Source organism: Tamandua tetradactyla, chromosome 18 (assembly GCF_023851605.1).
Source record: "Tamandua tetradactyla isolate mTamTet1 chromosome 18, mTamTet1.pri, whole genome shotgun sequence".
In the NCBI taxonomy this organism is placed as follows: domain Eukaryota; kingdom Metazoa; phylum Chordata; class Mammalia; order Pilosa; family Myrmecophagidae; genus Tamandua; species Tamandua tetradactyla.
Window position 1 is genome coordinate 54,031,931 of NC_135344.1, and position 23,185 is coordinate 54,055,115.

A 23,185-nucleotide genomic window follows, 5' to 3' on the forward strand; every position below is an offset into this window, starting at 1 on the left:
AACTTCTACATCTGTCAGACGGCACTTAAACTTCTCGTTTGAAGCCTTAAGCCCATCCCTTTCACTCCTTAATGTATCCAGTGTATCTAACAACAACCAGCTAACATCTCTATACTGCTTATTTCTACAAAACTCTTTAAAGTATCAAAAACATTATCCCCCAGAGCCTGACTTCATACAAGTAAAGCATTAGGAGAATTGAATGGTGATATTTTGACTATCTCTTTTGCCAACTCACTCCATGGATTGGGAGTGTCATTCTGATTATGGGAATCAGAGTCCTTAGTGCCTTTGAGTCCAGTCAGAGTATTTTTAAGATTCCGTTTCTTAAGAACCACTCTTGGTACCAAGTTGTGTTAGTTAAGGTTCTCTAGAGAAACAGAATCAACAGGAAACACTCGCAAATATATAATTTACAAAAGTGTCCCACATAACTGTGGGAATGCAGAATCCAAAATCCGCAGGGCAAGCTGTGAAGCTGACGATTCTGATGGAGGGTCTGGACGAACTCCACAGGAAAGGCTTGCTGGCCAGAGCAGGAAGAGATCCTGTCTCTTCTGAATCCTCCTTAAAAGGTTTCCAGTGATTAGATTAAGCATCACTCATTGAAGAACATGCACCCCTTGGCTGATTACAAATGGAATCAGCTGTGGATGAAGCTGACATGATCATAATTTAATTCTATGAACTGTCCTCATCACAGTAGACAGGCCAGCACTCGCCCAACCAAACAAACAGGTACTACCACTTGGCCAAGTTGACACATGAACCTGACCATGACACTTGTCCACTTGTGGGCAATTATACATGCTGCTCTGCCATACATGCTTCAAGCTCCATGGAGGAGAAGCACAGCAGCATCTGAGAGGGGCCATGGGGGCCCAGAATCAGAGCAACCGAGCAGTGGCTGAGAATATGAGTGGCTTGGGATGCAGAGGAAGTAATTTGTGAGAAAGTGGAGGTCTATACTCCAAGCAGCCATACTGGCTGCTAAGAGGGTGAGCTAAACTATCACTGATGTTGCCAAAGGAGTAAAGGAGTAGGTGGTTCTTCTCACTAATTACATCCAGGTCACAGAATGTAAAGTATGAGAGGTGAGAATACATTTTTACAAAACATAGAGCCAGTGTGGTCTGTTAAAACAAGCAAACAAACAAAACAACAACAACACACACACACACACACACACACACACACACACACACACATAAGGGTGGCCTGAGGCTTAGGACATTCTCAAAGCTAACTTTAGAAACTGTGTGACATTGGCTACATGACTTCTTCTTTCTGAGCCTGAGCCACGTCCACAAAATGCGGCTGATTATACTCACTCTGTATAACTTACAGAGTTTTGAGTTTCAAATGAGATTATAAGTAAAATGATTATTGTGATCTGTAAGCTATTATAAAATATAATAAACTATTATAAAAATACTCATGAGGTATAAGGCCCTATATTATAGAACTATGTTCATATTCCTGATGATCATACTCAACATTTTTTAAAACTGTGAGTTCCCTATTATATTTAAAATCCAAGCCAATTTATTGAAATAATAATTATTCGCTATGCATTTTAGGGACGCATCTATTTCAGAAGAGGTAAGTTGTGAGAAATAATGCGGAAGTTATGACCACAATTATGTCAAAGAATGATACCCATGAGTATGAAAGATATGCATTTATTAATCTGCAGTAGTCCTAGTTTAAACCTCATTGTTTTATATACTAAACATTAGCCATAAATACTAGCTTGCCTTTTCCAGATCCCACGTACATAGGCTCCACTAAGCACCCCACTTGCAGGCCAGTTTGGTCTTCATTTCTGAAACGATCCTAATGAAATGAAGGAGCCCAAGTACTCCAGTGCTTCAATTAGAGGACTTGTCATTCTTTGTTCTCCTCCTTTGGCAGGCCAAGGCCAGCTTCTGTGTCATTTCTCGGGTCAACAACTTCACTGTTCCTCTGGTTTAATGCTCCCAGGGACCTCCTCTTGGCCCTCCAGACCTAGGGAACTCACATCATTCGAATTGCCAGGCCATTTCCTCAATCCTTGGTTTGAATATGGTCTTCTTATCTGCATCCAGCACTGCAAAAAGCAAAAACACATTAAAAAATGTCAATTTGATCCCCATTCATGCATGCCACTTTCCTGTAAAGTCTAAAAGCCTGCCTACTTTCCAGAGATATTTTCTGGAAACTAGGATTTTACCCTGAGATCTGAGTGTTAGAATTGGTCTCCTTGTACCAGCACAGATAACCTCTTTGACTGGAAGGCCAATTAATGATGCCATACCTGAATTTCTTAATGTTATGTGCAATCCCTGGTGTTCTGTTTCAGAGTGACATAGTTAATATTTCCTTCTATATTGACTGAAAGTCATAAAAACTAGACTTTGACATTTGTCCAACTAGTTTGAAACTCCATCAGCATCTGCCCCTTTTTCAATCCCCCAGACCCACAGCAAATCTAATGCCAATCCATCCTGCAGTCTTCCTTTAGACAAGCTTGCCTTGATTCTTTAACAAATCCTTAGATATAATACTTAAATCCAATATAATGGAAAAGATATGTGCACGTGTATGTGCATATACACATTCATATACATATGCATGTATATACATTCATATTCATGCATGTATATGTATACACATATGCGTACAATGTATACATATATTCATGCATGAACATATACATGCACATACACAAATTTATGCATGTATATCCATATATGTATATAAATATACATATACTTGTACAGTTACATGTGTACTCTTTCCTTTCCTTACAAATGTAGAACTCAGAGGGTATTATAAAATGCATTACAATGCAATTTAAGGGAAGCCCAAGATTAAAAATAAAAAGATACTATTTTGAATTTGCTGAACCTTAGGAAATTGTATTTAGAAAGGGACCAAGAACAAACCTGGATTGGGCTTGGTAATCTATCTGCCTGTTAAGCTTATAACAAATGTTAAGCTTATAACAAACTGAATGTGCCCTTCCAAGGAAACAGTAATGATGGTGCATTTCTTCAAAGGGTAAATTTATGTACAATTTTTAGTTCAAAATTAGGGAAATTTAGCTCTTCCCTTTTTTTAGATATGCGTAAAATGTGAGTATGTCGTCAATTTTTCTCTGAAAATACTGAATAGTAAAAGTTAACTGTTCTGCTTTATACCTTCTAAGTATAATTTTATAATAAAAGCCTTCTGAATATGTTTACATAGGTTTAGTGATCTGTTACACAGAAGGCTATGATCACTATTAGTCCTTGAATTTAGTCTGAGTTGTTTTAAAAGTTAATAACCGTCATATAAATAAGCAATACATTCAGCAGCAAAAACAAACATAGAAACAGTGTTAGAAGACATTGAAATCAGCATGTCCAGACTAGGCAATGACATCAGTTCCTAAAAGTTTCTGAGTCTAGGAACCTGAAAGGTCGGGATAGAAAACTCAATTGTCATCCCAGCAGAAAGCACATGAAGAGACTGAATAACACAGTAGAGAGTAGGAGGGCTGGTGGTAAACTGGAGGATGCATGCATTGCTTAACTGTATTATCTGATTGATAATTTTTACGTTTGCATGCAAATACATGCACATAGATATACTTGCATATTACTCATCAAACAAAATATATCTGTGAGCTAGATTCAATAGATTTGCAACAAAATTAAACAGCAAAAATCAAGTAGCATCTATTTTAAAGGAACTGAATCTCTTTTTTATTGGTTTATAAACATTTAGGGGAAGCAATAAAATCTGTCAGTGTATGATATAAAATTGATGATGAAAAATGTTGTTTTCTCCATGTTAAGAAAGAACAACAGATACCAAAAACATTTACAAGAAACATTTCTGTGATTTGATCTAGAAGCAGCGATTGTATAAATATTTAAATTTTACCTTATTGAATCTAAATGCATTTCCTCATTAGGAATAATTTCTGAATGCATCAATACAGCTGTATAAAATCATTGCAAAATAACAATGTTACCATTTCTTGGAGGTACTGTAAGAACAATTACATGGTGAAACAAGTATGCAAGTGTCTGTTCACCTGCTTATTCTGTAATTCTTAGGGAAGATTTATCCAAAATCTATAAAAAGTAACTATTGTAGAGAGGTCTAAGATGGTGGCATAGAGAATTGTAGTGTTTAGTCTGTCCTCCAGCGTAGCTAGTAAATGGGAAATGTCTGAAGCAACTGTTTGGGAGATTTCAGAGGCCAGATGTACATTGCACACTAGCCGGGAATGAGTGGAGAGACTAATACATCATAGTGAAGAGGCTGTAGGTAAATCTTTCTATGCTGTGGAGGCCGGTGCCCCTCCCCCACTGACATGGCAGACAGACACAGAGTCACTCGCTGGTGAGAAACAGAAGCCCTTTCACCTAGTAGCAAGGAGGGAAAACTCAGCCAGGTACCAATTACGGAGTGGTTCATGAATTTGGACTGCTGAATACCAGCTCCCAGAACAGATAAATTTACAATATAATCAAGAAAGAAACAGAACGTCAGTTTCAGGCCTGCTCCCAGTGGATAAGAAGCAGAGTGGATGAAAAAGATGGAGGTGTCTGGAGTTGGCTGAGGTCAGATTGCTGGAGAAGGGCTGTACTCCAAGAAAAGAGCAACATCGAACTGGGTAGATTGGTGAAACCAGGGTACTGGGATCCACCTATGAGAACAGCTACTTAAGTTGCCCATTGTGTTAGTTTGCAAGCTGCTGGAATACGATATACCAGAAATTGAATGGCTTTTATAAAGGGAATTTACTAAGTTACGAGTTCATAATTCTGAGCCTATGGAAATACCCAAATTAAGCTATCCAGGGAAAGATACCTTAATTCGAGAATGACTTTTCATTTTTTTTTTATTTCTTCTTCTGGAGTGATATAAATATTCTAAAAAATGATCATGGTGATGAATATATAACTATGTGATGATATTGTGAGCCATTGATTGTACATCGTGTAATGTTTGCATGTTACAAATATATGTGCTTGTACACTGTTGTATCAATAAAAAAGAAAGAAAGAAAGAAAGGCTGATGCATCTGGAACACCTCTGCCAGCTAGGAAAGCACTCTGGTTTTTTGCTGGTCCCTTGCTCCTGGACTCTGTTGCTTTCAGCCTCTGTTCCTGTGGGGGCTCCTCATTGCTTCTCCAGAGCTGGCCTTTGTATTTTGGCTTTCCTTGGCTCTCTTCAAGTTCTGTCTTGCTTACTAAGCATCTCGAAGCATCTGTGTCTGAGAAGCTCTGAGGCTTCTGTCATTTCTTTGTTTCTGACTCTCTCCAAAACGTTTCCTCTTTTAAAAGATTCCAGATTTAAACTAATCAAGACCCACATTTGAATGAGTGGAGTCACATCTCCATCTAATCAAAGGTCACACCCACAACTGGGTATGTCACCTCTCTGTGGAAATAATCTAATCAAAAATTTCCAACTGGCGGGCCATGGTAGCTCAATGGCAGAGTTCTCGCCTGCTGTGCCGGAACCCAGGTTTGATTCCCTGTGCCTGCCCATGCGAAAAAAAAAAAAAAAGAAAGTTTCCAATCTACAATATTGAATTAGAATTGAAAGAAATGGCTGCCTCCACAAGATTGAATCAGGATTAAAACATGACTTTTCTGGGATATATAATACTGTCAAACCAGCACACCCACTAAAAACATCAGAGACAAAGTAACTAATTAGATGAGGGTGATAGTTCCCTAAAGAGTGGAGCTTTCCAAGAAAAGGGGTCCAGCAGGGCCATGCGCAAATGGCAGCTATTCAGATAATTTAGAGCCCAGGGACTGGGATATCAGCAACAGTTTCAATCTACAAAGGGCAGAGTAAGCTGCTGTCTGAAACACTCTCAGCTGGGGTGGAAGTGGAGCTGCTTTCTCACTGTGGCCTTTCTAACCTACTGGGAACAGGGGGCTAAGGAGTGGGTCCTCCCTAAGAAAGCAAGGGAAGCAAGACTTAGCACTGGTGATGGAATTATTAAGAGAATCCAGACGTTAGGGCTGGGAAAACAACAACTTTTACAAATAGCTTTCCCCCCACCCCCACAGTCTTCGTCTCAAACAAAGCAGTCTTTGTAGTGTTTGTCTACCCAGCGGAGATGGGGTGGCTGAGAATTACAGGCACCATACCACCAGGGCCAGCTGACAGGCAGCATAGTAACAGCACAGAATTAGGAGGCTCCACCAAAAAGATTCCCACACTGCGGGTCTCATCCACAGGGAAACTGGATACTGAACTACACTCTTTTTGTGTGTCTTGTACTTTTCTTGTCTTTGTAAAAACTAACTGGGGTAGATCCCCTCTGGGGGCCCCTCCTCCCAGAATCAGCCTTCCAGGTTGTGCCAGTTTGAAGCTATTTTGCACCCCAGAAAGGCCAAGCCCTTTACTCCTCATTCAATATTGCTGAGTAGGATCTCTTTTATTGTTTCCATAGCACTGGGACTCCATGGAAACTATCTAATCAAAATTTTGGAAAGTGCAGACAGAGCCCACAGAGCCAAGAAAGCCCACACAATCAGAGACCTTTGTAGATGCAGAAGGAAAACACCCCCAGGGAAGCCTTACGAAATGAGAAGAGAAAGTTAGCAGGCATTGCCATTGGCCCTCCCAGCTGAGAGAGAAATCCCAAACTTCATTGGCCCTTTCGTTGGAATTAAGGTATCTTTCTCTGGATGCTTTAGTTTGGACATTTTCACAGATTTGAAACTGTAAACTGGCAACTTAATAAATTCCCTTTTTAAAAGCTGTTCCATTTCTGGTATATTGCATTCCACCAATTTACAAACTAGAAGACAGGTCATAGTTGCTAGAGGTAATGAAAGGAGTATTAGTAACATATAGATTCAAACTAAACAAAACAGCAGATCAAAATTCCCTGAGGAGGAAGAGGGAAGAGAAATGTTTTTTCCTGGAGGTGAAACATTTGCAAAAAAAGGCAGTCTCAAAAATCATTCCAAATATGCTGGGAAATAATCAGAAAAATAAGGAAACGATAAAAAAAAAAAATTTCAGCTACATAGAAGCTATGCTAGAGTTCTAAAATAAGTTGAACCAAATGTCAAAAAACAAAGAGCATGAAGACAATCAAGGAGAAAAACCCTAGGTAAGAGAGAGAAAGTGACCTCCAGAATAAACTAATAAAAAATCAGACGTCTTCTCTTCAGTAAAAAAAATGACAAGTCACACTTGAAAGGAACAAACTAAAACTTCAGATAAGATAGAAGAGTTGAAAGAACTAATAAAGGATATTCAAATAAGCCCTCTAAATTAATTCAAAAAGTTGAAGGAAAATGTGGCAAAAGAGATGAATAATATAAAGAAAACACTGGGCAACCATAAGGAAGAACTTGGAAACTTGCAAACAAAAAAAAATGACAGAATTTATGGGCATGTCACAATGGAAGACATGAAAAATACAATGGAGACATACAACAGCAAATTTGAAAAGGCAAAAGAAAGAATTTAGTGACCTAAGGAATAAGACATCTGAAATCTTACACACAAAAAGAGAAGATAGGAAAAAGAATGGAAAATTTTGAGCAGGGTCACAGGGAATTGAACATCATGAAGCACGTGAATATATGTATTATGGGTATCCCAGAAGAACAGAAAGGAAAAGGGGCAGAAAAAATAATTAAAGAAATAATTGCCAAAAATTCCCCAAATGTTAGAAAAGACATCAAATTTTAGGCCCAAGAAATGCAATATAAGCCAAATAGAATAGATCCAAATGCATCTTCTCCAAGACACTTACTAATCAGATTGTCAAATGCTTAAGACAAAGAGAATTCTGAAAGTGACAAGAAAAAAGTGATCCATCACATACATGGGGAGCTTGATAAGACTAAATGTGGATTTCTCAGCAGTAACCATGGAGGTAAGAAGGCAGTGGTGTGATACACTTAAGAAACAGAAAGAGGAAAACTGCAAACCGAGAAATCTATGTCCAGTAGAATTTTCCTTCAAAATAGAGGGAGAGTTAAAAATATTTACAGATAAATAGACACTGAAAGAGCTCGTGAACAAAAGACCTGTTCTACAAGAAATAGTAAAGGGAATGCTACAGGCTGATAGGAAATGACAGGAGAAAGAGTTCTGGAGGATACTGTAGAAATGAAGATTTTCATTAACGGTAACTAAAAGGATAAAAAAAGAGAAAAAATAAGATAAGACATTAAAAATCCAAAGGATTTTAATGTTTGAAGAATGTACTGCCTTTATAGTAATAACACTGAATGTTAATAAATTAAGCTCCCCAAAGACATAGATTCGCAGAATGGATTAAAAGACAGGATTCATCTATATGCTGTCCACAAGAGACTAATTTTAGACCCAAGAACACAATAAGTTGAAAGTGAAACTTTGGAAAAAGATATTACATGCAAAGTATAACCAGAAAAGAACAGGATAGCTATACTAATATCAGACAAATTAGACTTTAAATTCAAAAGTTAAAAGAAACAAAGAAGAACAATCTGTATTAATAAAAGGGACAATTCATCAAGGAGAAATAACAATCAAATATTTATGCACCAAGACAGAGAGACCCATAGTACATGAGGCCAACACTGGCAACACTGAAGAGAGAAGTAGAAACCTCTACAATAACAGTTGAAGACTTCAGTATATTGTTCTTATCAATGGATAGAACATGTAGACAGAGGATCAAAAAAGAAACAGAAGAGATCTTGGATAAGATGATAAATAAACTAGACTTAACTTTACAGTACATGGAATCCAACAACAGTAGGATACATAGTCTTCTCAAGTGCTCATGGATAATTCTCCAAGACAGACCATATGTTGGGTCACAAAGTAAGTCTCAATACATTTAAACAGATTGATATTATTCAAAACACATTCTCAGATCATAATGGAATGAAGCTGGAAATCAGTAACAGGTAGAGGGCTGGAAAATGTATGTCTATGGAGGCTAAACAACACACTCTAAAACAACCAGTGAATTAAGGAAGACGTTACTAGAGAAATCAGCAATTATCTCAAAGCAACTGAAAATGAGATATCAACATTAAAAAAATAAGTAAATAAATAAGAGATGCAGTGAAGGCAGTGCGGTGAAGAAAATTTATAGCCCTACACACCTACTAAAAAAAGAAGAAAGAACAAAACTTGATCACTTAGCTGCACACCCGGGGGAACTAGAAAAAGAACTGCAAATTAACCCCAAAGCAAAGAGAAGGAAATAAATAACAAAAATTAGAACAGATATAAATGAACTTGAGAACATAAAAACAATAGAGAAAATCAATAAAACCAGAAGTTGGTTCTTTGAGAAGATGAATTAAATTGATGGACCCTTACTTAAACTGCAAAAGAAAAAAGAGAGGATGAAAATAAATCAGAAATGGGACGGAAGGCATTACTACTGACCCCACAGAAATAAAAAAGATAATGAAAGATTTTTATGAGCAACTGTATTCCAACAAACTAGACAGCTTAGACACAATGGAAAATTCCTAAAAACACATGAACAATCTACACAGACTTGAGAAGTAATAGAAAACCTCAATAAAAATAAAAAGTAAAGAAAGTGATTCAGTTATATAAAATTTCCCAAGAAAGAAAAGTCCAAGACCAGATGGTGTCACATGTGAATTCTACTAAGCATTCAAGAAAGAATTAGTACCAAATCCTGCTCAAATTCTTCAAAAATTTGAAAAGGAATGTACCCATTTCAATCTGTTGTTTATCCTAGAAAAGCCAAGTTAGTCAATTCTCATTCAATATTGCTAGGTGGAAGCATTTTGATTGTTTCCATGGATGTATGACTCACCCACTTGTGGGGGGGTAACTTTTGATTAGATGGTTTCCATGGAGATGCAACTCCACCCATTCAAGATGGGGTTGCTTACTGGTGTCCTTTAAGAGGCTACCATTTTGGAAAGAGCCACAACCCACACAGCCAGAGACCTTTGGAGTTGTAGAGGGAAAATGCCCCTGGGGGAGCTTCATGAAACAAGAAGTCTAGAGAGAAAGCTAGCAGACATCACCATGTTTGCTATGTGCCCTTCCAATTGAGAGAGGAAGCCTGATCTTCACTGGCCTTCTTCAACCAAGGTATCTGTCCCTAGATGCCTTAGATTGGACGTTTCCATAACCATGCCTTAATTTGGCAATTTTGACATTTTCACGGCCTTAGGACAGTAAATTTGCAACTTAATAAATCTCCTCTTTTTAAAAGCCATTCTGTTTCTGGTATATCACATCCCAGCAATTTGCAAACTAGAACAAGGAGGCAAAGCTACCTAACTCATTCTATGAAGACAACATCACCCTAATACCAAAACCAACAAAGATACTAAAAGAAAAAAAAAATGCAGACTGATCTCTCTAATGAATATGGTTGCAAAATTCCCCAACTAACTACTTGTAAATAAAATCCAGAAGCCAATTAAAAGAATTAAATACCAAGACCAAGTGGGTTTTATGCAAAGATGGTTCAACACAAGAAACTTAATTAAGGTAGTACACCATATCAACAAATAGAAGGAAAGACTGCGTGATCATCTTGACTGATGCAGAAAAGGCATATGATAAAATTCAGCATTCTTTCTTGATTGAAAAAATTTCAAAAGATCAGAATAGAAGGAAACTTACTCAAAATGATGAAGGGCATATATGAAAAACTCACAATTAGCATCTTACTCAATGGTGAAAGATTGAAAGCTTTCCCTCAAAGGGCTGGAAAAAGACAAGGATGCCCACTGTCACTGTTGTTATTCAGCATTGTGCTTGATCTTCCAGCTAGAGCAATTTGGCAAGTAAAAGAAATAAAAGGCATCCAAATTGGGAAGAAAAAAATAAAACTTTCACTGTTTGTAGATGACATGATCCTATATGTAAAAAATCACAAAAAAATATACAAAAAATGTTACTAGAGCTAATAATCAACTTCAACAAAGTGGCAGGATACAAAATCAACACAAAAAAATCAGTAGTGTTTCTATACCTATTAATGAGCAATCTAAGGAGGAAGTCAAAAAACAATCCATTTATAATAGCAACAAAAAGAAACAAATATCTAGGAATAAAATTAACCAAGGATATAAAGGACCTATATAAAGAAAACTAAAAACAAACATTGCTAAAATAAATCAAGGAAGACCTAAATAAATAGAAGATATACTGTGTTCATAAATTGGAAGGCTAAATATAGTTAAGATGTCAGTTCTGCCCAAAATGATTCATAGATTCAATGCAAAACCAATCAAATACCAACTTACTTTGCAGAAACAGAAAAACTAATAATCAAATTTCTTGGAAGGGCAAGATGCTCTGAATATCTAAAAACATCTTAATAAAGAAAAATGAAGTTTGAGTTTTCACATTACCTGATGTTAAGGAATATTGCAAAGCTATGATGGCCAAAACAGCATGATACTGGCATAAAGACAGGTATACTTATCAATGAAATCAAATTGAGATTTCAGAAATAGAACCTCTCATCTATGGACAAATTGCTTTTTGCCAAGGTGGCAAAGTCCACTCAACTGGGAAAAATGTTCCTTGAAGAACTGGATATTCACATCCAAAAGAATAAAAGAGGAGCTTTATCTTACACTTTATACAAAAATTAACTCAAAATGGATCAAAGGCCTAGATATTATAGTTTAAGAGTATAAAACTCTTAGAAGAAAATGTAGGGAAGTATCCTAAAGATTTTTGTGATAGGAGTTGGTTTCCTAACTCAAGCAATGAAAGAAGAAATAGATAAATGGGATCTCCTCAGAATTGAATACTTTTTGCTCAAAGAACATTCTCCTAAAAGTGAAAAAGGCACCCTAATCAATATTGGGAAACCACGTATCTGATAAAGGCTTAATATCTGGAATATATAAAGAGATCCTGCAACTCAACAACAAAAAGTCAAACAGCCCAGTTAAAAATGGGCAAAAGACATGGATAGACACTTTTCTGACAAGGAACTACAAATGGTGCAAAAGCATATGAAAAGATGCTCAACTCACTAGCTATCAGGGAAATGCAAATCAAAACCACAAGGAGCTACCATTTCATATCTATTAGTATGGCCATTGTCAAAAAAAAAAACAAAAAAAAACAGAAAACTGCAAGTACTGGAGAGGATATAGAGAAATGGGTATACTTATTCACTGTTGGCGGGAATGTAGACTGGTACAACCACTCTGGAATGCAGTGTCACACACCCTCAGGAATCTGAATATAGAATTGCAGTATGATCCAGCAATCCCATTACTAGATATATGCTTACAAGAACTGAAAGCAGCAGCATGAACTCATTTTTACACCAGTGTTTAAAGCAGCATACTGATGATTGCCAATAGATAGAAACAGCCCAAATGTCCATGAACAGAAAAGTGGATAAACAAACTGTGCCATATACTTGCAATGGAATATTATGCAGCTGGAAGTCAAAATAAAGCCATGATTCAAGCAACAATGTAGATGAATGTTGAGAACATTATGTCAAGTGAAATAAGCCAGAAACAAAGAAAGATATTTTATGGTCTCACTAATATAAATTAACTATAATGAGCAAATTCCAAGAGTTACATTAGAGAGCACAGATTATCAGGAGATAGAAAGAGGGCAGAGATTGGGCAATCAATGTTTCAGGAGTACAGAATATTCAATAAGATTAATTGCAAAGGTTCATAAATGGATACCACAATACTGTGTGAGGGCTGCACAATACTGTAAGTGTAATTAACAAAGCTGAATGTGAGCATGGTTGAAAAAGGAAGGCTAGAGTCATGTATGCCACCAGAAGGAAAACTAGCGGTTAAAAATTGGAACTGTATAATTTAGCAAAATCTAGAGAGGATAATAATGGTAGCCAATTGTACAAATATGTTTTTACATGAATAAGAATAATTGTATGTCACTATTACAAGGTGTAAAAAATAGTGGTATATGGAAAAATATAATTAAAGGAAAATAAGATTTATAGTTTGCAGTTACACTGTAATATTCTTCATTAACTGTAACAAAGGCAATATACCAATGTTAAATATAACTAAGAGGAGATATAAAGAAGGGTTTTTTTTTATTTCCTTCTTTCTTTGGAAGAAATGGGAATGTTCTCATATAGACTGTGTGATGAATGCATAACTATGTGATTATGCTAGGAGCCATTGATTGTAAACTTGGGATGGATTGTACAGTGTGTGAATAAATCTGTTTTTAAAAATAAGCAGAAAACTACAGGTGATGGAGGAGATGTGGAGAGACAGGTACATCTATTCACTATTGAGAGGCAAGTAGAATTCTGTAGCCCTGCTGGAGGGCAGTGTGGCAGTTCCTCAGGAAGCTATGTATAGAATTTCCACAATTATCTAGCAATTACATCACTATGTATGTCTCAAAAGAACTGAAGGTAGAGACAGGAAAAATATTCATACACTGATGCATATGGTGACATTATTTATGATTGCCAATGGATGTAGTTGGACTAAATGCCCAGCAACTGATGAGTGGAAGGGTAAGCTATAGTGTGAACATATGATGGAATATTGTGCAGTTGCAGAAAGAAATGAAGTTGTGAGGCATACAACGAGGTGAATGAACCTTGAGGATGTTATGTTGAGCAAAATAAGCCAGAAACAAACAGACAGATATTGTGTTGTCTCACTAAAATGAACTAACTATAATGAGCAAACTCTGAGAGGTGAAGTTGAAAGAATAAACTATTAGGAGATACAAACAGGGCAATCGATGCTTAAGAAGTATAGAATGTTCAATAAGGTTGATTGTAAAGTTCAGAAATGATGACACAATGCTGTCTGATGGTAGCACAATATTGGAAGTGTAATTAATAAAGCTAAGTATGAGTATGATTGAAAAAGGAAGGCTAGAGTCATGTATGTCACCAGAAGGAAAATTAGAAGATAAAAACTGGGACTGTATAACTTAGCAAAACCTGGAGAGGACAGTGATGGTAGTTAATTGTATGAATATTAGAAAACTAGAACAAATGTATGTCTCTGATAGAAGGTTTTACATAGACGTGAAAAAATACAATTAATGTAAACCTTCACTGATCGAAGGTTTTAAAAATATGTGAAAAATACAATTAATTTAACTTGTAATAGTCTTGCATTAATTGTAACAAAAGCATTATAAGAAGGCTAAATATGAATTATAAAGGGCTATAATGATAAGATTTTTTTCTTTGGAAGAAATGAGAATGTCCTCATATTAACTGGTGAATGCATAACAATGTAATTATACCAGGAGCCACTAATTGTACACTTAAGATGAATTATATGGTGTGAGAATAAAACTGCTTTTTTTAAAGTAACTATTGTGTGTATCTGTCAAATAATAATGTCAATTGTAGTTTCATAGTTCATAGAATTAAATAGAAATAAAACCTTCGTAAGGTTGTAAATATGATGCTTTCATTCTTAGAAATATTACTTCTTAAAAGCTACAATAAGAGCTACATTTTTGGAGTACATGTTATATGCCAGGGCATTCTTCATACACTGTTAAACAAACTACACATTTGATATTGTTATCCCATTTCAAAAGAGAGCTTTTGAAAAATCAAGACATATTCCCAGGATAACATAGTGAGTAGAGAAGTATAGTTTGAATTTAAAATCTAATTTTCCTGATGTCAGAGTATATGCTCTTTACATATACTGGCTACCTTACAATTTTTTTTAACATATTAACTGAAATTTGTGGCATTTTTTTTCTGTATCCTAGGTTGAAGTAAATCAACAATCATAAACTCATACAATAGGAATCTTTTTGCTGTTTTTGCTCTATGAATTGTATTCTGAGTCAAATTACTTGGACTTCATTTGACTCAATATCTTGTCATTTTTGATAATTGTTTAAGTTCCATAGAGTTCACATACTTCTGAAATAATTAATGTTGGAAACCTGAAACCAATTTTTAGGGATAGGATTATGCGGATACTGTTGAGGAAATGAAGGGCTTGCTTTCTTTAGGGATATGTCAGATTTAACACAAAATTCCCCACCTCATTTTTGTGTAAGCAAAGCACAAATCCTGAAACAAATTTTATACTAACTATACAGTAATTTCAGAACATTGGATCCAGTTAGTCTTCTCTTATTGTTTTTAACTTTTGAAGTTATTTATTAGGTGAGATAAAAATTAATTATTGCCTTTTTTCCAGTGCTCTGAATAAAACCAGTCCACTGTTGTTCATTTTTATAATGGGGCTTCTGATTCCAGGTGATTATAAGAAAAAGATGGGTCTTTCAAATGTTACAGGTGAATGTGTTTTGATGCTACCTAAAAGTCTCCTAAATTATATCTTACAAGCTTTGAGAAATAGATTTTTATCTATTACAAACTAAAACCAGCCTTATTGGGCTAATGGGACCTTATCCCTCAAATTACTTAGGAAGAACTGACTGCTAAGGGGAAATGTATATTTAGGTTAGCAGAGTTTTAAAGCAGCCCCTTAGAAATTTATGAAATGTAAATATGAGCAGTATCTTTAAATTATGTAGGAAGGACTTTTCAAATAAATCAACACACTGAATTTGTCTAATTGTGTAGACAAACATTGAGATGTGCTCACTTTTTCTTTTTGCTTTTTATTCTACATATTCATCTGAACCATCTACAGTTGACATTGTTTTATAAGCACATATTTCTGAAATTTAGATTTCAGAATAGAAGGAAAGTATATTCATACAGAGAAAATACGTTTGTACAGAACATTTATATTTAATCAAGAGTTGAATAGCAGCATTCCCCAACCCTATGCCAACAAAAAGAATCAACCAAAACAATTATTGATTCATGGTCATTTCCTTGCATTTTTGATAATCATCCCCAAATTTTAAACAGTCTTCCATATTCCTTTCTTCCAAAACTTCTGAAAGAAGGATTATTTAAAAAAAAAAAAAAACTTCCAAAGTCTGTTGATTACATCCTCCTTAGAGAATAACTTCAGATTTAATCTCCAAAGTACTAAAACAGATGTAAACACTTTATATTTTCCACTGGTAATTGCTACATAAGTTTAGAATGAATATTTTAAAAATAATCACAACCTAATCAAATCACATCCTTCTCTCTTGGGTCAATATGATTTAAATAGAGTCAAGGAAGGGAATACATGGGTTCAGCTCTCACGTTCAAAACACTTTATGCTACCCACTCAGGTGGAATTTCCTAATTAGAAAAGGAGTTCCAAATTTAGAGTATCCCAGGTAAAGGAACAGCATTGACAGGAGATATTTCCCTCCTTTTTATTATGTTTGTTACGTCCATAATTGTGTATTGGAAGGAAAAAAGAACCTTCTCTTTGAGGCTGTTTTTGATAAATTCACTTAAATCTTAGTTCTATTTGTCTTCATAACTAACAATGAACTCTGAAAAGAAACTATCCTCTATAGAGACCAAAGTGCTCACAGACAAAAGGTGCTGTCAATTGTCAAACGGGGTCCATTTAAAAGTATTAATTCTTTAACACATTTAATATTTGTTCTAAATAAATTATATTCATTTATTCATGTTGATATTCTTAATTATATTGTAATATTGTAGTTTTCAGATAGTTAAATGTTTTACCTTATTCTCATGAAAGTATTTTTTCTTAAAAGGCATATCATTAATCTGTATTAAAACATAGTTTAAATGAATAATTTATACCAACAGACTAAGAAAACAATAAAACTTCAAGTTTGGGCAGTTCCCAACACCAACCTCAGGTTTTATAATAAAACTTCAAGTTTGGGCAGTTCCCAACACCAACCTCAGGTTTTATAATTTGTTAGAAAGACTCACAAAACTCAATGAGAGCTGGTATTCTCAGTTATAATTTATTACAGGGAAAGGATATAGGTTAAGATCAGCTAAAGGGGAGACATACAGGACAGATTCCAAGAGGGTTCCCAGTGTAGAATTCCAATATTCTCACCTCATGGATTCAGGACACGTTATTCTCTCAGGATGAACATTTGATAATTCAGATGGAATACTGTCCCAACCAGGGAAGCTCACCCAGCTTTGGTGGGCACTTTTTTGGAAACTTCATTACACATCAGTGATTGATTGATTACCCACTTATTTGATCTAGTCTCTTGATCAACTGATGCCACATGACCCAAAGTCCAGAGCCTGAATCACATTTTCACTTAGGGTCGACCCCCACCCTCCAAGTCACACTGTTACTATCTGGCCTGCTTAAGGTCCCTAGGTAATACTTGCCAGTTATGTCAATCAATATCCATGTGTAGATGATAGAAATGCCATTTGTACTTCACAAAATATTGATTTATAAATCACTTAAGAGAAAGAAAATATTAATTTATTATTTATTTTCCAGGGATGGGTCAGGGTAGCATTTAAGAAATCTTGGAAGTGGTTTTCTACTTCAATAGTAAGGGCAGTTGAATAAATTTTTGATTATAATTTTTTTTGTTTGTTTTCTGGCACCATATGCTATATATTTATCATTTGAATGCATAGCAACATAACTGCACAACTGCTTCTATTTGCCAGTCATTTTTGTGACCTCTAAAGCAGTAATACATTTTATCATGAAGGAAGGTAAGGAATCAGGATCAATATTTCACTGACCTGAATGACTCAGCAATTCCAATGAATAGAAATAGTATGAATAAAAAGTAGTTTAAAAGCTGGTGAGTAAAATAACAAAAGAATGAAGGAAAGGATTCAAGAAATTGAATTGGAAAATCCCTATAGTGTAGAAAGCAGTTAAAGCTGAATTTGAGCAGAAGAGTTTCTTTTAGTCCAGATTAAAGAGTCCTAATAATTTTTAGAAAGTAATCTCCTAGTAAAGACTAAATCTGAATGTGGTCATAAGTTTACTAAGATAGATAGATAAGCTATGATATTTATTTATATGCATAATATTTATTTCCCAACTTTGGAAAAGAAATTATCCTAAACACTGGAGGTATATTAAATGTAAACAATGTGTAATTTAAATAGATGAATAATAAAAACATGTATACATAGAGGTAAAATGAGTGCTAACTTCTCCGAGGATACCACTTGAACTAAACAAAATTTTAAAACAATATATAACCTGAGTGATTTAACTAACATTGTTATCATAAATTTCTACTTGCTCTTTCAGTTAAAGTCACAAATAACATTATAAAAGCTTCCATCTAAATCATTAATGTGTATTGGTTCCTATAAAAATTCATATAGTCTTTCATCTACCATTCTGCAGAGGATGCTGTTTCTTTTTTTTCTTTCCTTTTCTTTCTTTACCATGAACAAAGGATTGCCTCTTCATTGCTAGATCTCAAAAGAAAAAGAAAATGGTCTTTGTAACGTCATAGTTTAATAATAGTTGTTCCAGTTTGCTAGCTGCCGGAATGCAACACACCAGAGACGGATTGGCTTTTAATAAAAGGGGATTTATTTTGTTGGTTCTTCAGAGGAAAGGCAGCTAACTTTCCACTGAGGTTCTTTCTTACATGGAAGGCACAGGATGGTCTCTGCTGGTCTTCTCTCCAGGCCCCTGGGTTCCAACAACTTTCCCAGGGGTGACTTCTTTCTGCATCTCCAAAGGCCTGGGCTGAGCTGCAAGTGCTGAGATGAGGAATGCCGAGCTGCTTAGCTGTGCTACGTTGCGATCTCTCATTTAAGCACCAGTCAATTAAGTCAAACGTCACTCATTGCAGCAGACATGCCTCCTAGCTGACTGCAGATGTAATTAGCAACAGATGAGGTTCACGTACCATGGGCTTATGTCCGCAGCAACAAGACTAGGTATGCTCACCTGGCCAAGTTGACAACTGAATCTAACTAACACAATAGTCAAAGAGAAAAATATTAATTAAAAAGATTGCTTCTGTATGTAAAAACTTATCCAACTTTACAAACTTTTCCTTACAAAAATAACTTTTAAGAATTCCCTGTAACTAGAACTCTTTTAAAATGTCTAAGCATCTCCAAATGCTATAAATTTGAAAGATCTAAATGTCATTGTCTTCTTTAAACTAATAGATAAAGGCAACTGTCTTGGCCATAAAAACATATTTTCAATAGCATTTAAGCTCAATGTTCATTCAACAAGGAAAGAAAAAAAATTGCATAACTAGGATTTCATCTCTGACTTTATTATCAGCACTAATCAGATTTCTTTAAATATCTGTGCTAGTATTTTCTAACTTATTGGTCCCTGCCAATAAACGGCGATGTTTCTAAATTTCTAAAATATGCTTTAACTTCACAAATTTCTACTTTTTTGTGATCAAGCACAGATAGTCAATGCTTTTCTAAAGGGAAAAATGTAACTCATAGGTAAAGAGATGCAGTCAATCTACCTTGTGAAGTCAATGGGTGCTGGTTCCAGCACACCACTGAATTATTTGATCCAAATATAAATTGCTGTTAATTGGGTAACATCATTTTAGATGCCATTAAGAAAGAAAGAATGCTGCCAATTAAACCATAACATGATATTTTCTTATCATTTGATTTATCTTTGAATTTTGAACATATTAGAAAAGTACTTTCAAAGATACACTGCCCCCAGAAGAGTTCTCTATCCTCAACTCTACTGCAAAGAGAAAGAGAGAAGCAGTATGGGGTGGATGTGCTATAGCAGCCAATGCATACTTCCTCGGAGTTGAAGTGCAGAACAAACTACATTGCATTGCCTCCTGTTTGCCTGGTATAAATTCAGGCAGGGATGTTAAGGCTCAAGCTTGACAGACAGGAATCAATACAAAGGGACTGCACAGACCAGGACGGGGAGGATACTGGTGGGGAGGGGACAGTAGCCTACATCTTACCCTAGCAGCTGCTGGGCTTCTTCCTTGATAGATTCAGGGTCAGAAAAAGCAAGAGCCAAATGCAAGACAATTATAAAACACCCTATCATTATTTCAAAGCAATAATGATAGCTAACAATGAGGGAATATTTAAAATTAGAAGACTCTGCAAAGTGCTAATCTTCCTATGCTTTTAAAGTATGCTTTAAAAAATGTAAAAGCAGAAGAATCCACCTGTGAATTTTATTATTCATTCCTGTCATATGCGAGTCCCTATAAACTCCATTCCTTACCCACAACGTGGTGTACACTCTTTCTTTAATTTCATTGTGAGTTTATTATAACATTGAATGCCTTGAAGTATCTACTTTCTCAATTTTGCAAAACTAAGACTCTTCAACTAATATTATTGATTTCACTCTTAATACACTGTTTAAAATATAAGTTGTATATAGATATATTATTAAAAAGAAGACTATACATAAGATTTTAAAGAAATATAATAACATATATATATATATATATGCTTTTTTTTTTTTTTTTTTTTTTTTTGCATGTGCAGGCACTGGAAATCAAAGCCAGGTCACTGGCATGGCAGGCAAGAATTCTGCCACTGAGCCACCATCACACCACCCATAACATACATTTGTAAAACATTGTTTTTTTAAATGATCACCTTTGAAAATTAGATCTCTTTCCAACTATTTTCCTAGCACTCAAAATGTGCTTACAATTTTACTTTTGCTGTGGCTTTCAGAACTAGTTTATAAACCATACAAACACATCAATCCAAGTACACCTAATATTGTTAACCATAGCACTATTATCCTATATGAATAACCTTCTCATTCACTAAATTTGATGTCAAGAGGCCCAAGTGTTAGTCCACTGAGACAGAAGGGAGAGGAAAGAAGGAAGAAAAGGGAGGGAAGGGCAGAAAAGTGATAGAAAGAAGGGAATGAGGGGAAAGAAAGGAAGGAGGGAAGAAAGAAATGAAGGAAGAAAATTAAAGAAAGCATAAAAAGAAATTTGCTTCTGGTTTTAAAAATAATTCTAAAATGTTGAATCAAATGTGCAGGACAATTGTTGCAGCAGTGAAATGAAAGCATAGCTTTTAAGGTGATAGCATTCAAGCAAGTAACAAACATTTGTTTAGATAAATAATTACATGTCTCGTGACATAACTTGACTTCTGTGCAATAAGACTTCTACAAGTTGAAAGGAAAGGATAATGAGAAATAAAAAAAAAACATGTTCATTTCTTTCCTTTATTTCTACTCTTTCTAACATCTGTATGTTTCAGACTATAAAACAAAAAGTGAGCACTAGTTGGAAAGCAAGATTTATGTCTTATCTATTTTACAGATTTGAGATTTAAGAATAATCATTCTGGCGAAATGAAACCACAAAACAGAATCAGAAACATGCAGACTAACTCTATAAAATCAGAGAACTCTGGAAAGTAATTTAATCTGAAGAAAATTTAGAATCTTGATTAAAGTCATTTTTTACTGCCCAACACAGATACTATTATATCAGCGAATCCAACCTCACCATCAACCACATCAGAAGAGCACTGTCTTCAAGAAAATTTTAAGAAACCTATCTAGTTACTCCCTTAAGCAGCTTCAACAGCCAGACATCACAATTATGATGATGAATAAAAGAAAAAGTATATAGACACTGATGGAAGAGTACAAAATATTGCTGTCTATTTCAAACCATTGACCAGAGGCAAATTTTTTGTACCAAGGAAATACAAGAATGCCAGATGCATTAGAGAAGGAAGAAGCATCTAGAAAAAAATTTAGTTGTATTCTTGTGTTTGCCTCCTTTGAACTATTGAATTTTTTCAATAGTTTCAAAAATGCCCAAAAATGTTGTGGGTTTTATTTCTTTTTATTTATTTATTTTTTTAAACAGTTCTCTCTCTTCAAAATATTAGATGCTCCCAATTAAAAAATATACAAATACAGGAGTGCTCAGTATATATCCCAATATTTTGTGCCCCTTATTAATTAGATGAAATTTACAACAACAAAATACAAAGAGATAAATATATGCCTCATTAGGGTTTGGATCTGCAACTACTGCCAAGAATACCATAAAATTAATTACTTCAAGTTGGCAGATGGAACAGGTCAAAGTAATAATTTAAATTAAACACTGAAGTGTAAAAGGCGAGTACAGAAGAAAGAAGCATTATGTGTTAAGTAACAGATATTACTAAAATAATACACTGTAGGTTCTTGAAATAAGGTCAAGAACCTATAATTTATGGCCCAGATCAGACATTTCCAAGCACATGTTTCTGAAACATATATTTATGACAAATGATTAAACACTTTCTAACTACATGTGCTTCTTTCAGAGTTTATATTAAATTGATATGTAGCCGTGACGTGAAAAGGAAAAAGCTGCACTGCACCTAGTTCTTTAAAAACTTGATCCTAGAGCCAGTTAGAGACATTGCATTGTGTGCATATAGCATTCCCCACTGCCACATCTAAACATAGGAAAAGAAAAATAGGCTCACTTAGCTGGATGGGATCTTGATATCCCATGTGCCCCTGCCAACCCTTAACCTCCACAAGCTGCATCCTCACCATCACAGAGAGGAAAATGCTTAAATTTTTCTCTAAATCTATAATGCACTACAAAACAGAAAAAAAAACAATCTATTGTCTCTCTTATTACCATCTCCTGCTTTTTGATAACTCATATTTAGGAAAGCTCTCAACACATCCTAAATTCAACAGTGTTTCTCTGCATTAGCCCATATTAATGGTAGAGAAGAAATGTTTGCCTCAGAGTTTGTATAATGGGGCTACAGAAAACCATGACCTCTTTGGAATGAACAGGGTTATGTGAATGATCAAACTTTGACCCTAGATGTGTGAATAGTTCAATCCCAGAAATGAACAATGGATAGAAAGACTGCCTCTTGGTTATTGACTTGGAAAGCTAATTGCCTTGCTTCAGAGGCAAGTGAGAAAGGATTCTCCTTCAGTGGATAGTGGGGACCAAAAGCTACTGTTAGCTGTGGTAAAACTTAATAGTGGACGTCCAGGGCAGAGAGCAGCAACCAATCAGAACAGACACCTGTGCAGTCAGATCACCTGCTAGCAGACATGTCAAGGAGTGCGATGTCCAGGGGGCACAGCTGATGTGCAACCCAGAATGTTCGCCCCAGGGTAATCCAATCAGTTCTCTGGAAGGGAATAGACTAACCTAGCCAACAGCAAAAAAGCAATAATGGAAACTAGGGAATACAGCAAAATTGTTACATGAGGGTTTTCACAAAGTCTGGTCCCTGGACCATTCACCTCAGAATCCTTTGAGGTGCTTGTTAAAAGTGCAAATTCCTGAGTCTCATACAGACCTCTAGAATCAGAAACTAGGGGTTTTCACCCAGGAATCT